We start from the raw sequence: 12,930 nt of genomic DNA, 5'->3' as shown, positions 1-12,930 counted from the left end.
TTCAATTTCATGGTCTTATAGCTCAAAATAATCAGTAAATGCATGAAAAATAACAAATGAAGTCAGAAATGGTTGTAAATTGATGGTGTGGCTCTGAATGGTGCATTTTGAACACAGAAAAACTATGGATTTGAAATAAGTTCAAAAAAATGAACTCCCTTTGTAACAGACGAGTTTCCGTATGGAACCGTGATACTTCGAAAGAGATTGTCCGTTTTGTACACGAAGTGCATCCAGTTTTTGCCATAACCCTCTCAACTTTCTCGCACATGCTATGTGGGTGAAATGATGATACCCTGCCAACATGGAACCTTTTCAGAGTTCATTTCAAATGCTTTTCAATTTCATAGTCTTATAGCTCAAAATAATCAGTAAATGCATGAAAAATAGCAAATGAAGTCAGAAAGGGTTGTAAATTGATGATGTGGCTTTGAATGGTGCATTTTGAACACAGAAAAACTATGGAGTTCAAATAAGTTCAAAAAAATGAAATTTCTTTGTAACAGACGAGTTTCCGTATGAAACCCTGATACTTCGAAAGAGATTGTCCATTTTGTACACGAAGTGCATCCAGTTTTTGCCGTAACCCTCTCAACTTTCTCGCACATGCTATGTGGGTGAAATAATGATACCGTGCCAACTTGGAACCTTTTCAGAGTTCATTTCAAATGATTTGCAATATCATGTTCTTATAGCTCAAAATAATGAGTAAATGCATGAAAAATAACAAATGAAGTCAGAAAGGGTTGTAAATTAATGATGTGGCTTTGAATGGTGCATTTTGAACACAGAAAAACTATGGAGTTCAAATAAGTTCAAAAAAATGAAATCCCTTTGTAACAGACGAGTTTCCGTATGAAACCCTGATACTTTGAAAGAGATTGTCCGTTGTGTACACGAAGTGCATCCAGTTTTTGCCGTAACGCTCTCAACTTTCTCGCACATGCTATTGTTGGGGAACGTCGCATGGGAAACAAAAATTTTCCTACGCGCACGAAGACCTATCATGGTGATGTCCATCTACGAGGGGGATTTCAGATCTACGTACCCTTGTAGATCGCATAACACAAGCGTTAATAAATGTGGTTGATGTAGTGGAATGTCCTCACGTCCCTCGATCCACCCCGCAAACCGTCCCCCAAACCGTCCCGCAATCCGTCCCACGATCCGCTCCGATCTAGTGCCGAACGGACGACACCTCCGCGTTTAGCACACGTACAGCTCGATGATGATCTCGGCCTTCTTGATCCAGCAAGAGAGACACAGAGGTAGATGAGTTCTCCAGCAGCGTGACGGCGCTCCGGAGGTTGGTGGTGATCTAATCTCAGCAGGGCTCCGCCCGAGCTCCGTAGAAACGCGATCTAGAGGAAAAACCATGGAGGTATGTGGTCGGGCTGCCGTGGAAAAGTTGTCTCAAATCAGCCGCAAAACCTCCGTATATATAGGTGGGAGGGGAGGGGCCCTGCCTTGAGGCTCAAGGAGCCCCAAGGGGGTCAACGGGATTCCTCCTCCAATCCTAGTCCAACTAGGATTGGAAGGTGGAGTCCTTCCCTTCCTTCCCACTTCCCCTTTTTTCTTCTTTTCTCTTTGATTTCTTTTATTCCTGCGCAGGGGCCTTCTTCGACTTGCCCACCAGCCCACTAAGGTCTGGTGCGGCACCCCTAAGGCCTATGGGCTTCCCCGGGGTGGGCTGCCCCCCCGGTGAACATCCGGAACCCATTCGTCATTCCCGATACATTCGCGGTAATTCCGAAAACCTTCCGGTAATCAAATGAGGTCATCCTATATATCAATCTTCGTCTCCGGACCATTTCGGAAACCCTCGTGACGTCCGTGATCTTATCTGGGACTCCGTACAACATTCGGTAACCAACCATATAACTCAAATACGCATAAAACAACGTCGAACCTTAAGTGTGCAGACCCTGCGGGTTCGAGAACTATGTAGAAATGACCCGAGGGACTCCTCGGTCAATATCCAATAGCGGGACCTGGATGCCCATATTGGATCCTATATATTCTACGAAGATCTTATCGTTTGAATCTCAGTTCCAAGGATTCATATAATCCCGTATGTCATTCCCTTTGTCCTTCAGTATGTTAGTTGCCCGAGATTCGATCGTTAGTATCCGCATACCTATTTCAATCTCGTTTACCGACAAGTCTCTTTACTCGTTCCGTAATACAAGATCCCGCAACTTACACTAAGTGACCTTGCTTGCAAGGTTTGTGTGTGATGTTGTATTACCGAGTGGGCCCCGAGATACCTCTCCGTCACACGGAGTGACAAATCCCAGTCTTGATCCATACTAACTCAACGAACACCTTTGGAGATACCTGTAGAGCATCTTTATAGTCACCCAGTTACGTTGCGACGTTTGATACACACAAAGCATTCCTCCGGTGTCAGTGAGTTATATGATCTCATGGTCATAGGAATAAATACTTGACACGCAGAAAACAGTAGCAACAAAATGACACGATCAACATGCTACGTCTATTAGTTTGGGTCTAGTCCGTCACATGATTCTCCCAATGACGTGATCCAGTTATCAAGCAACAACACCTTGTACATAGTCAGAAGACCCTGACTATCCTTGATCAACTGGCTAGCCAACTAGAGGCTTTCTAGGGACATTGTTTTGTCTATGTATCCACACATGTATCTAAGTCTTCATTCAATACAATTATAGCATGGATAATAAACGATTATCTTGATACAGGAATTATAATAATAACTTATTTATCATTGCCTCTAGGGCATAATTCCAACGGTCTCCCACTTGCACTAGAGTCAGTAATCTAGCCCTCACATCACCATGCGAATTACATTGTAATAAATCTAACACCCATACAGTTCTGGTGTTGATCATGCTTTGCCCGTGGAAGAGGTTTAGTCAGCGGGTATGCTACATTCAGATCCGTGTGCACTTTGCATATATTTACGTCCTCGCCTTCGACGTAGTCGCGGATGAGGTTGAAGCGTCGTTTGATGTGTCTGGTCTTGTGAAATCGTGGTTCCTTTGCTAAGGCAATGGCACCCGTGTTGTCACAAAACAAGGTTATTGGATTCAGTGCGCTTGGCACCACTCCAAGATCCATCATGAACTGCTTCATCCAGACACCCTCCTTAGCCGCCTCCGAGGCAGCCATGTACTCCGCTTCACATGTAGAATCAGCTACGACGCTTTGCTTGGAACTACACCAGCTTACTGCACCCCCATTAAGAATAAATACGTATCCGGTCTGTGACTTAGAGTCGTACGGATCTGTGTCAAAGCTTGCATCGACGTAACCTTTTATGGCGAGCTCCTCGTCACCTTCATACACGAGAAACATCTCCTTAGTCCTTTTCAGGTACTTCAGGATATTCTTGACCGCCATCCAGTGATCCACTCCTGGGTTACTCTGGAACCTGCCTGCCATACTTATGGCCAGGCTAACGTCCGATCTTGTGCACAACATTGCATACATGATAGAACCTATGGCTGAAGCATACGAGACGGTTCTCATATGCTCTCTGTCTTTATCAGTTGCTGGGCACTGAGTCTTACTCATTCTCGTACCTTGTAAAACTAACAAGAACCCCTTCTTGGACTGTTCCATTTTGAACCTCTTCAAAACTTTATCAAGGTATGTACTTTGTGAAAGTCCTATCAGGCGTTTCGATCTATCCCTATAGATCTTAATGCCTAGAATGTAAGCAGCTTCTCCTAGGTCCTTCATACAGAAACTTTTATTCAAGTAATCCTTTATGCTCTCCAAAAACTCCACGTTGTTTCCAATCAGCAATATGTCATCCACATATAATATTAGAAACGCCACAGAGCTCCCACTCACTTTCTTGTAAATACAAGATTCTCCAACCACTTGTATAAACCCAAATGCTTTGATCACCTCATCAAAGCATTTATTCCAAATCCGAGATGTTTGCACCAGTCCATAAATGGATCGCTGGAGCTTGCACACTTTGTTAGCATTTTTAGGATCGACAAAACCTTCGGGTTGCATCATATACAACTCTTCCTTAAGGAAACCGTTGAGGAACGCCGTTTTGACATCCATCTGCCAGATTTCATAATCGAAAAATGCAGCTATTGCTAACATGATTCTGACGGACTTAAGCATCGCTATGGGTGAGAACGTCTCATCGTAGTCAACTCCCTGAACTTGTGATAAACCCTTTGGCACAAGTCGAGCTTTGTAAACGGTCACATTACCGTTAGCGTCAGTCTTCTTCTTAAAGATCCATTTGTTCTCAAGAGCCTCGCGGCCCTCAGGTAGTACTTCCAAAGTCCACACTTTGTTTTCATGCATGGATCCTATCTCGGACTTCATGGCCTCCAACCATTTGTTGGAATCCGGGCCCACCATTGCTTCTTCATAATTCGCAGGCTCATTGTTGTCTAACAACATAATTGATAAGACAGGATTACCGTACCACCCAGGAGTAGTACGCGGTCTCGTCGACCTACGAGGTCCAACATGAACTTGATCTGGAGTTTCATGATCATCGTCATTAACTTCCTCCTCAACCGGCGTCGAAACGACAGGGGTTTCCCCTTGCCCTGCGCCACCATCCAGAGGGATGAGAGGTTTGACAACCTCATCAAGTTCTATCTTCCTCCCACTCAATTCTCTCGGGAGAAACTCCTTCTCGAGAAAAGCTCCGTTCTTAGCAACAAACACTTTTCCCTCGGATTTGAGATAGAAGGTATACCCAACTGTCTCTTTTGGGTAACCTATGAAGATGCACTTTTTCGCTTTGGGTTCCAGCTTTTCAGGCTGAAGCTTTTTGACATAAGCATCACATCCCCAAACTTTAAGAAACGACAACTTTGGTCTTTTGCCATACCACAGTTCATATGGTGTCGTCTCAACGGATTTTGATGGTGCCCTATTTAAAGTGAATGCAGTTGTTTCTAATGCATAACCCCAAAACGATAACGACAAATCGGTAAGAGACATCATAGATCGCACCATCTCTAATAAAGTATGATTATGATGTTCGGACACACCATTACACTGTGGTGTTCCAGGCGGTGTCAACTGTGAAACAATTCCACATTGTCTCAAGTGAGCACCAAACTCGAAACTCAGATATTCACCCCCATGATCAGACCGTAGGAACTTGATCTTCTTGTTACGATAATTTTCAACTTCACTCTGAAATTGCTTGAACTTTTCAAATGTTTCAGACTTGTGCTTCATCAAGTAGACATAACCATATCTACTCAAATCGTGAGTGAAGGTGAGAAAATAACGATATCCGCCGCGTGCCTCCACGCTCATCGGACCACACACATCGGTATGTATGATTTCCAACAAGTCACTTGCACGCTCCATTGTTCCGGAGAATGGAGTTTTAGTCATCTTGCCCATGAGGCATGGTTCACACGTGTCAAGTGAATCAAAGTCAAGTGACTCCAAAAGTCCATCGGTATGGAGTTTCTTCATGCGCTTTACACTAATATGACCTAAGCGGCAGTGCCATAAAAACATGGCGCTATCATTGTTAACTCTAACTCTTTTGGTCTCAATGTTATGTATATGTGTATTATCACTATCAAGATTCAATATGAACAATCCTCTCACATTGGGTGCATGACCATAAAAGATATTACTCATAGAAATAGAACAACCATTATTCTCTGACTTAAACGAGTAACCGTCTTGCAATAAACAAGATCCAGATATAATGTTCATGCTTAACGCATACACTAAATAACAATTATTTAAGTTGATAATTAATCCTGATGGTAACTGAAGTGAAACTGTGCCGACGGCAATTGCATCAACCTTGGAACCATTTCCCACGCGCATCGTCACTTCATCCATGGCCAGCCTTCGCTTATTCCGTAGTTCCTGTTTCGAGTTGCAAATATGAGCAACAGAACCGGTATCGAATACCCAGGCACTACTACGAGAGCTGGTTAAGTACACATCAATAACATGTATATCAAATATACCTGATTTTTTTGGTCGCCTTCTTATCAGCCAGATACTTGGGGTAGTTGCGCTTCCAGTGACCCATACCCTTGCAATAATAGCACTCCGTTTCAGGCTTAGGTCCAGCTTTGGGTTTCTTCATCGGATTGGCAACAGGCTTGCCGCTCTTCTTTGAATTAACCTTCTTCCCTTTGCCGTTTCTCTTGAAACTAGTGGTCTTATTCACCATCAACACTTGAAGCTCTTTACGGAGTTCCGACTCTGCGACTTTCAGCATCGCGAACAACTCGCCGGGTGACTTGTTCATCCCTTGCATGTTGTAGTTCAACACAAAGCCCTTATAGCTTGGCGGCAGTGATTGAAGAATTCTGTCAGTGATAGCTTCTTGCGGGAGTTCAATCCCCAGCTCAGCTAGACGGTTTGCGTACCCAGACATTTTGAGCACATGTTCACTGACAGACGAATTCTCCTCCATCTTGCAAGCATAGAATTTATCGGAGGTCTCATACCTCTCAATCCGGGCGTTCTTCTGAAAGATAAACTTCAACTCCTGGAACATCTCATATGCTCCATGACGCTCAAAGCGACGTTGAAGTCCCGTCTCTAAGCCATACAAGAATGCACATTGATCTAGTGAGTAGTCCTCCTTACGTGTTAACCAAGCGTTCTTAACATCTTGGTCAGCCGTAGCGGGTGATTCATATCCTAGCGCAGCATTAAGGACATAATACTTCTTCCCAGCTTGCAGGAGCAACTTAAGATTATGAGCCCAGTCTACAAAGTTGCTTCCATCATCTTTCAACTTAGCTTTCTCTAGGAACGTATTAAAATTCAGGTGACTATCGCGTGTGTCACATCCCTGGAACCCTAACCAAAGTTTAGCATTGTGCTCATATATTCTTTGCATTGCATCCAAGAAAATTGCAACAAGATCAAAGCAAGTGGTGAAGCAAAACCCAAAAACCCTAGCCACTTCTAAATTTAAAGGAAATTCAAAAACTTGTCAAAATCAATGAACCCAAAATGGCCTCAAGAAAAGTTCAACTTTTCTGATAATTCATGAAAACAAATAATCAGGGAAAAAACTATTTTTAAAACAGATTTGGAATTTTGTTAAATGCAAAAACCCACTGAATTCAAGTTTAAATTTGAATTCAAAAACTTTTAAGTTTTAAAAAATGTTTAAAACTTCAGGAATGGTTGTATATATTCCAACTAATATTCTGGTGTGTTCAAAATATTTTCATAAACTATTTTGGAGCTAAAATAAATAGCAAATCGAATTAGTTAGCAAACCAGAAAGCAAAATAGAAAAAAATAGGAAAGGATTACCTGTCGCTCACCTGTGAGGCCCGGCCCACCAGGGGCAGGGGCGTCTTCTTCCTCCTGTCTTCTGGCAGAGGAGTGAACGCCCACGGCGGCTCCTCCACCTCCTGCTTCGCCGTGGCATGCTCTCGTGCCCCCAGGCCAGCGCGACGCCGGGAATGAGACCCCCGCACGCGTCTTTATCCTCCCCCGAGCTCCATTCCTATCCCTCATCTCTGTTTCTTCTTCTTCTTCCTCTGCCGCCATGGACAAAGCAAAAGCTCGAGCTGCCTGAGCCATCTAGCCACCGGTTCTTTCTTCCGAGCGCTCCAACCTCTCCGCCACGTCAAGCTAGCCGCTTATGCCGAAGGTTCTGACCTCCCCGAGCCCTGCTGCGCCATATTGCCGTCGTCTTCAACCTAAGGCCGCCGGCAAGCTTCGTTGGATTCGTCGCCCACAGCGCCTCCTTGAGCCGTTCGAGCTTTCCACTGCCTTCACCGTGAGCTTGCGCTCATTTTCCCTCTTCTTCCCCTCAGTTTCGTGCACCCTAGCCACTAGACCGACGAGCCCGAGCTCCGACCGTCGCCTCAGCTCGTCGCCGGTGACCTCCGGTCCTCCCCAGTCAGCCCTAAGGCCCGTATTGGATGAGGCCGAGCCTGGGGATCCTCCCAGTGCTCTCGGCCCTCGTTCCCGAGCACCACAACTATCTCCGGCGACTCTCCGGCAAAGATCCGCCGCGGATCTGGTCGCCGCCGGTCAGTTTCCGGCAGGATGTGACGTGGCCTCGCTAATCCACCGTTTTAAACATTAAGCAGTCGCTGACAGTGGGCCCTAGACGCAAGTCAAACACAATTAGGGGCTGGTCAGCGCGGGATTAACCCTGTGAGGCTGACCAGTGGGTCCCACCTGTCAGGTTTGACCCAACGAGGTCGGCCGACGGCTCACGCCATGCGGACGTGGGCCTGACGCAATAAATAACTTTTTCTGTTATAAAAGAATTCCGGAAAATGCCCAAAACTTCTAAAAATCATAGAAAATAATCTGTAACTCCAATGGAAATAATTTATATACGAAAAAGTATCAGAAAAATCCAAGGAATCTGATTTTGATATTTTCAAACATGTTTGAAAAGGTTAACATCACCAAACAGATTAATAATGAGTAGTATAACCATATTAAGTGATATAAATTTGGAATTTGAAATGCATTTGAATTCCATTTCAAATACTATGATCAAACAATGTTTAATAACAACCAGCAACCCATCATACCATTTCCATGCATGCTAAAGCAAGATGATCTAAGCATGAGGTCGAATCAATTAAAAGGGTATTTGAAAATACCTCGTTCGAAGTAATAATTTGAATCCCGAATCAAATCAACTTCAACTTAATGAATGGTAGCTATAATAGCATACCACCTTGCATCTTCATGCAAGGCTCATGCATCATTTTGTTGCATATGATTGATATTGATTGATGTCATTTCTATCGGTAGGCTCCGCTCCTCCGGATTCCACCGAATATCCGACTGACGAATATTGTCCCTCTGCTGAGCAACAAGGCAAGCAACCATTTTGATCATCCCGATAATTCCCATGTTCCAGCTCCTGCACTTAGTTATTGCATTAGGATCAAATGCTTCAAATGCTTTTGCCACGTTAGTTGAACCCACTTCCTCTGCATGACCTGTCCTTGTCACACTAAATAGCTGAACCTTGCAACCTAGCATACCTGGTAGATGCTTGAGCCATGATGTGCCTTATCTTGCTATGCATGCTATGCTTAGAGTTGTGTATGGTCTGTCATCTGGGTGATGAACAGAATTGTGAGAATGTGTTCAGTAAGTAAAGGTTGTGTGTTGAACCTTTGGTAAAGGTACCAGTGAAAGGCTATGTAGGAGTACATGGCAGGTTGTTTCATTGGAACCGTCCTTAGGAACTGAGTTCCGTGTATGTAATCCAAGACTAGATACTACCACACGTTGGGATACTTAATTGACCCTCTCGACTTATTAATCGCTTAGTACTCGGTCCAGGAGTTGCAAGTAGTTTCTGGTGTTTATAGTCATGCTGGAGGCCGTGCATAGCGCTGACCTGAGAGGTGGGCTGTGATGCGGTAGGCAGTGGCACGGTGTACCAAGTGGCACCCGGATGGTGGGCTTGGGAACCCTGCGTACATCGTTTGGGGCCGTGGCGGAAACCTCGGCCGGACTTCCATGCGGGTTACCCTGAGATAGGCGATAGACCTGGACTAAGTATCAGCGTGGTTAACAGTCGTGGCCGACTCCCTCGCTGGGCGTTGCTGGGTTGCCGAGGTGCATGACGTGCACATGGCGATAAGTGGCGAGAGCGTGTGTGAAGAAGTACACCCCTGCAGGGTTCTGATCTATTCGAATAGCCGCGTCCGTGGATATGGACTACTTGGAGACATATGTTGTTCATAGATAACTTTAATGGCTACTCATAAAATTTTCAAGATAAGCGTGAGTGTCATGGACGGCACTTCCGTATGGAGACGAAATGATTCCACGATGGAGTATTGTTGTGGTGTTAGTGGACTCGTGTGCGAGAAATCAATGTTGTCAAAATTATTTAAAAATGGAAGTTGTCTAGCCACGAGTCAAATGCTGGCTTTCCGAATGAAACCCCACAACTCCTTATTGATATATTGCATGAGTAGATAGTTATCCTAAAGTCTTGCTGAGTACCTCTGTACTCACGTTTGCTTAATAATTTGTTGCACATGTTGTTAATGACCCTAATGGAGGGTTCCGTCTAGACATCGACGACGACGAGTAGCTGGTATCCCAACTACGGTCTGGCTCTAGGGTGGGTGTGTAGATAGTCAGGCCATGTGCCTTTATCTTTCCATTTGTCTGTACTCTGACAGCTTTACTCTTCCGCTGGTTTGTAAGAATTATGTGTATGACTTGTGATAATGGGTCGTGAGACCCTTACTTTGTAATATTATGTGTGTGGCTCTTCCGAGCCTTCTAAATAAAATTTGTATGATTATGGTTATGTTTTGATGCCATCGATGTATCTATACATATCGGTATGCCATGCGTACGTGTGTTGTACTTGATATGTATGGGGTTCGATTACCTAGCCATAGGCTTTAGTAGCATTCCTTACAGGGAAATGCCCCTTTGTGATCCAAACGAGCCATGGTAGTTCGCTACTGCTCCGAACACATTGGTTGACCGGCATGTGTCCTTCTTAGCTGCTGTATTTGTCCCCTTTGGGGAAATGTCACGCGATGTAATGGAGTCCCTGTAGCTTGCTACGACTCGTCTACATTCGCTGGTGACCGACACCTGCTTTGCTGGGTCATGTATGCTTGTCCCTGTGCGGAACTGCCACTTTGGTTTATGACTAGACATGTCGAGCCGGGTTCTTTGTCATTGGATTGCTAGTGACACAATTGCATACGCGAGTCAAAAGGCGCAAACGGTCCCGGCTAAGGTAAGGCTGCATCCGTGGGGATAACCGTGCGTGAGACCGCAAAGAGATGCGATGTGTTACTGGCTGGATTCCTATGGCTTAGGATCGGGGTCCCGATAGCGTTGGTATCAGAGCCTGACTGACTATAGGATTACTAAGCCAAACTGGTCAAAGTTGAGTCTAGAATTGCTTTAGTTATATATAAGGGAATTGTTTCTGGAAGGGAACGTAAGACTCTTGTTCTCTTCTCAAGTTATTCTATTCTGGTCATCCTCGTCTTTTTTGCGGGGATTAAGGACTAGGTTACTCATCTTCTTCTAGGCTCGTGTTTCTGATCGGTAGATTATAGGACTACGGGTCGAGAGTTATTTTGGGTTTCTTTTATCCCTAGGAAAAGGAAGTAAGTTTGATGATCAGATAATTGAACTTGATAGTTGAGTGGTTGTGCTATTCTATTTTATGGGTTGTCTCAAAATTGTTTTTGAGCATTTACAGCCGTTATGCTCCCCAATTTTGCATTCAGAGCTCTAATGCTTTTGCATTACTCTCTATTTTCAGATGCATGGCCGTCCTTCTCGTCAGGTGGTTCGTCTGACTAGGTGCATTGATGTGCCGGGTCATACGGCCATGCTAGTCAGGATGATGTCAGTGTCCGGTTACCGCTGGTACCCAGAGTACACAGTGGAGGAGCAGTACCGGGATTTTAATCAGAGCGAGTACCTCTGCACTGTTAGGGTATTCCCAGCTTACCCTGGAGCTGAGGAGCCAATCCATTGGTCTTATGGATTGGGAGTCACTGTTGACATGGCAGTACAAGATGCTGCCTATTCAATGCTGACCATCATGAGGGCTAGACATGCACTGTTGCAGAATTCAGAGTTCTGCTATGTTCCTCCCTCTCAGCCAGGTGAAGAAGGATACCTCAGCGGGGTCTACTTTGATTCCTCTATGGAGGATCCGCTGCTGCAGTCCACTTCTGAGATGCTAGAGAATAGAGACATGGATGCTCGTGCTCCCCGTATGGAGTTTTATGCTACACGTGCCCGTCTGTGGACGACTTTGACGCAGCTGGCACCTGTAGTCCAGACAGGGTATGGAGATATGGAGATGCTGAACCCTGTTAGAAACCATCTTCCGGCTCATGTTGACTGGCCTGCGATAGGAGGAGTCACCCCTCTTCGGGGACCTCTACTACCACCAGTCAGGGGTCCAAGGCCACATCTGTGTCCTTACGGATCCCAAGGATCTCAGGCTGGAGTATTTCCTGATCCGCAGGTTGAGCTTCTAGGCCATGGAGGCAATCTTTATGAGGTGTTCTATGAGGATACCTGAACCGTGAGTGGAAGGATAGTATGGTAGTAGCTCTACTTTCACAGTCCTGTGTGACTTGTGAGGTATGCTTGTGTCCTGAAATGAATTCCGGAGGCATAGATAAATAATGTATAGGAAGCTTGGAAGCCTCTGATGAGTAGTTTCATATTTTTAGTAGTTTGTTCTTCGGTTAAGGTTGTACTGAACTATGTAAGGGTGTGTATGAACCATGGTGTATATATAGCAGTTGCTTGTTACCATGCTATTCGGATATTCATTTCCGCATTCCATGTGTTTAGTGCATTCTTAATCCATAGCTAGAATTGATGATGATATTGGTCTAAGCTGTGAGTTTGCTTGTCAGGATGGTGTTCACCAGATTGAACCGTGCCCCTGCTCATGAGCAAGGCGAGGGTAGTCAAGCGTCGTAGGAAGAACTGCCTCACCCGCCCTCTCTGGCGGAAGTCATGCTTGAGACAGAGAGAAACAAAAGGGATACCAACCGACTGTTAGAGCGTATTGAGCAAAATACGACTCGTCAGCCTAGGAATGCTGCGGTGTCCCCCAATGACTTTGTGAAGCTGAATCCTCCAAAGTTCCATCACTCCGTCGATCCCCTCGACGCTGATGATTGGCTGTGCAGTATCTCACCCAAGATTCGCTCTGCGAATGTTTCTGAGGCCGACAAGGTGACCTTTGCAGCATACTTTCTGGAAGGACCCGCCAATCTATGGTGGGAGAACTTTGAAGCTATGCGTCCTGCTGAACCAGCATCCACATGGGCAGACTTTAGTGCAGCCTTCCGTCTGCATCATATTCCAGAGGGCCTGATGGACAGAAAGAGAGAGGAGTTCTGTTCATTCACCCAGGGAAACTTGACCGTGGATGCCTATAGCCGCGAGTTCGGTAATCTCGCCCGC

This window comes from Hordeum vulgare, chromosome 3H (genome assembly GCF_904849725.1).
Source record: "Hordeum vulgare subsp. vulgare chromosome 3H, MorexV3_pseudomolecules_assembly, whole genome shotgun sequence".
NCBI lineage: Eukaryota > Viridiplantae > Streptophyta > Magnoliopsida > Poales > Poaceae > Hordeum > Hordeum vulgare.
The sequence above is the reverse complement of the archived record's forward strand: the minus strand, read 5'-3'. Positions refer to the sequence as shown.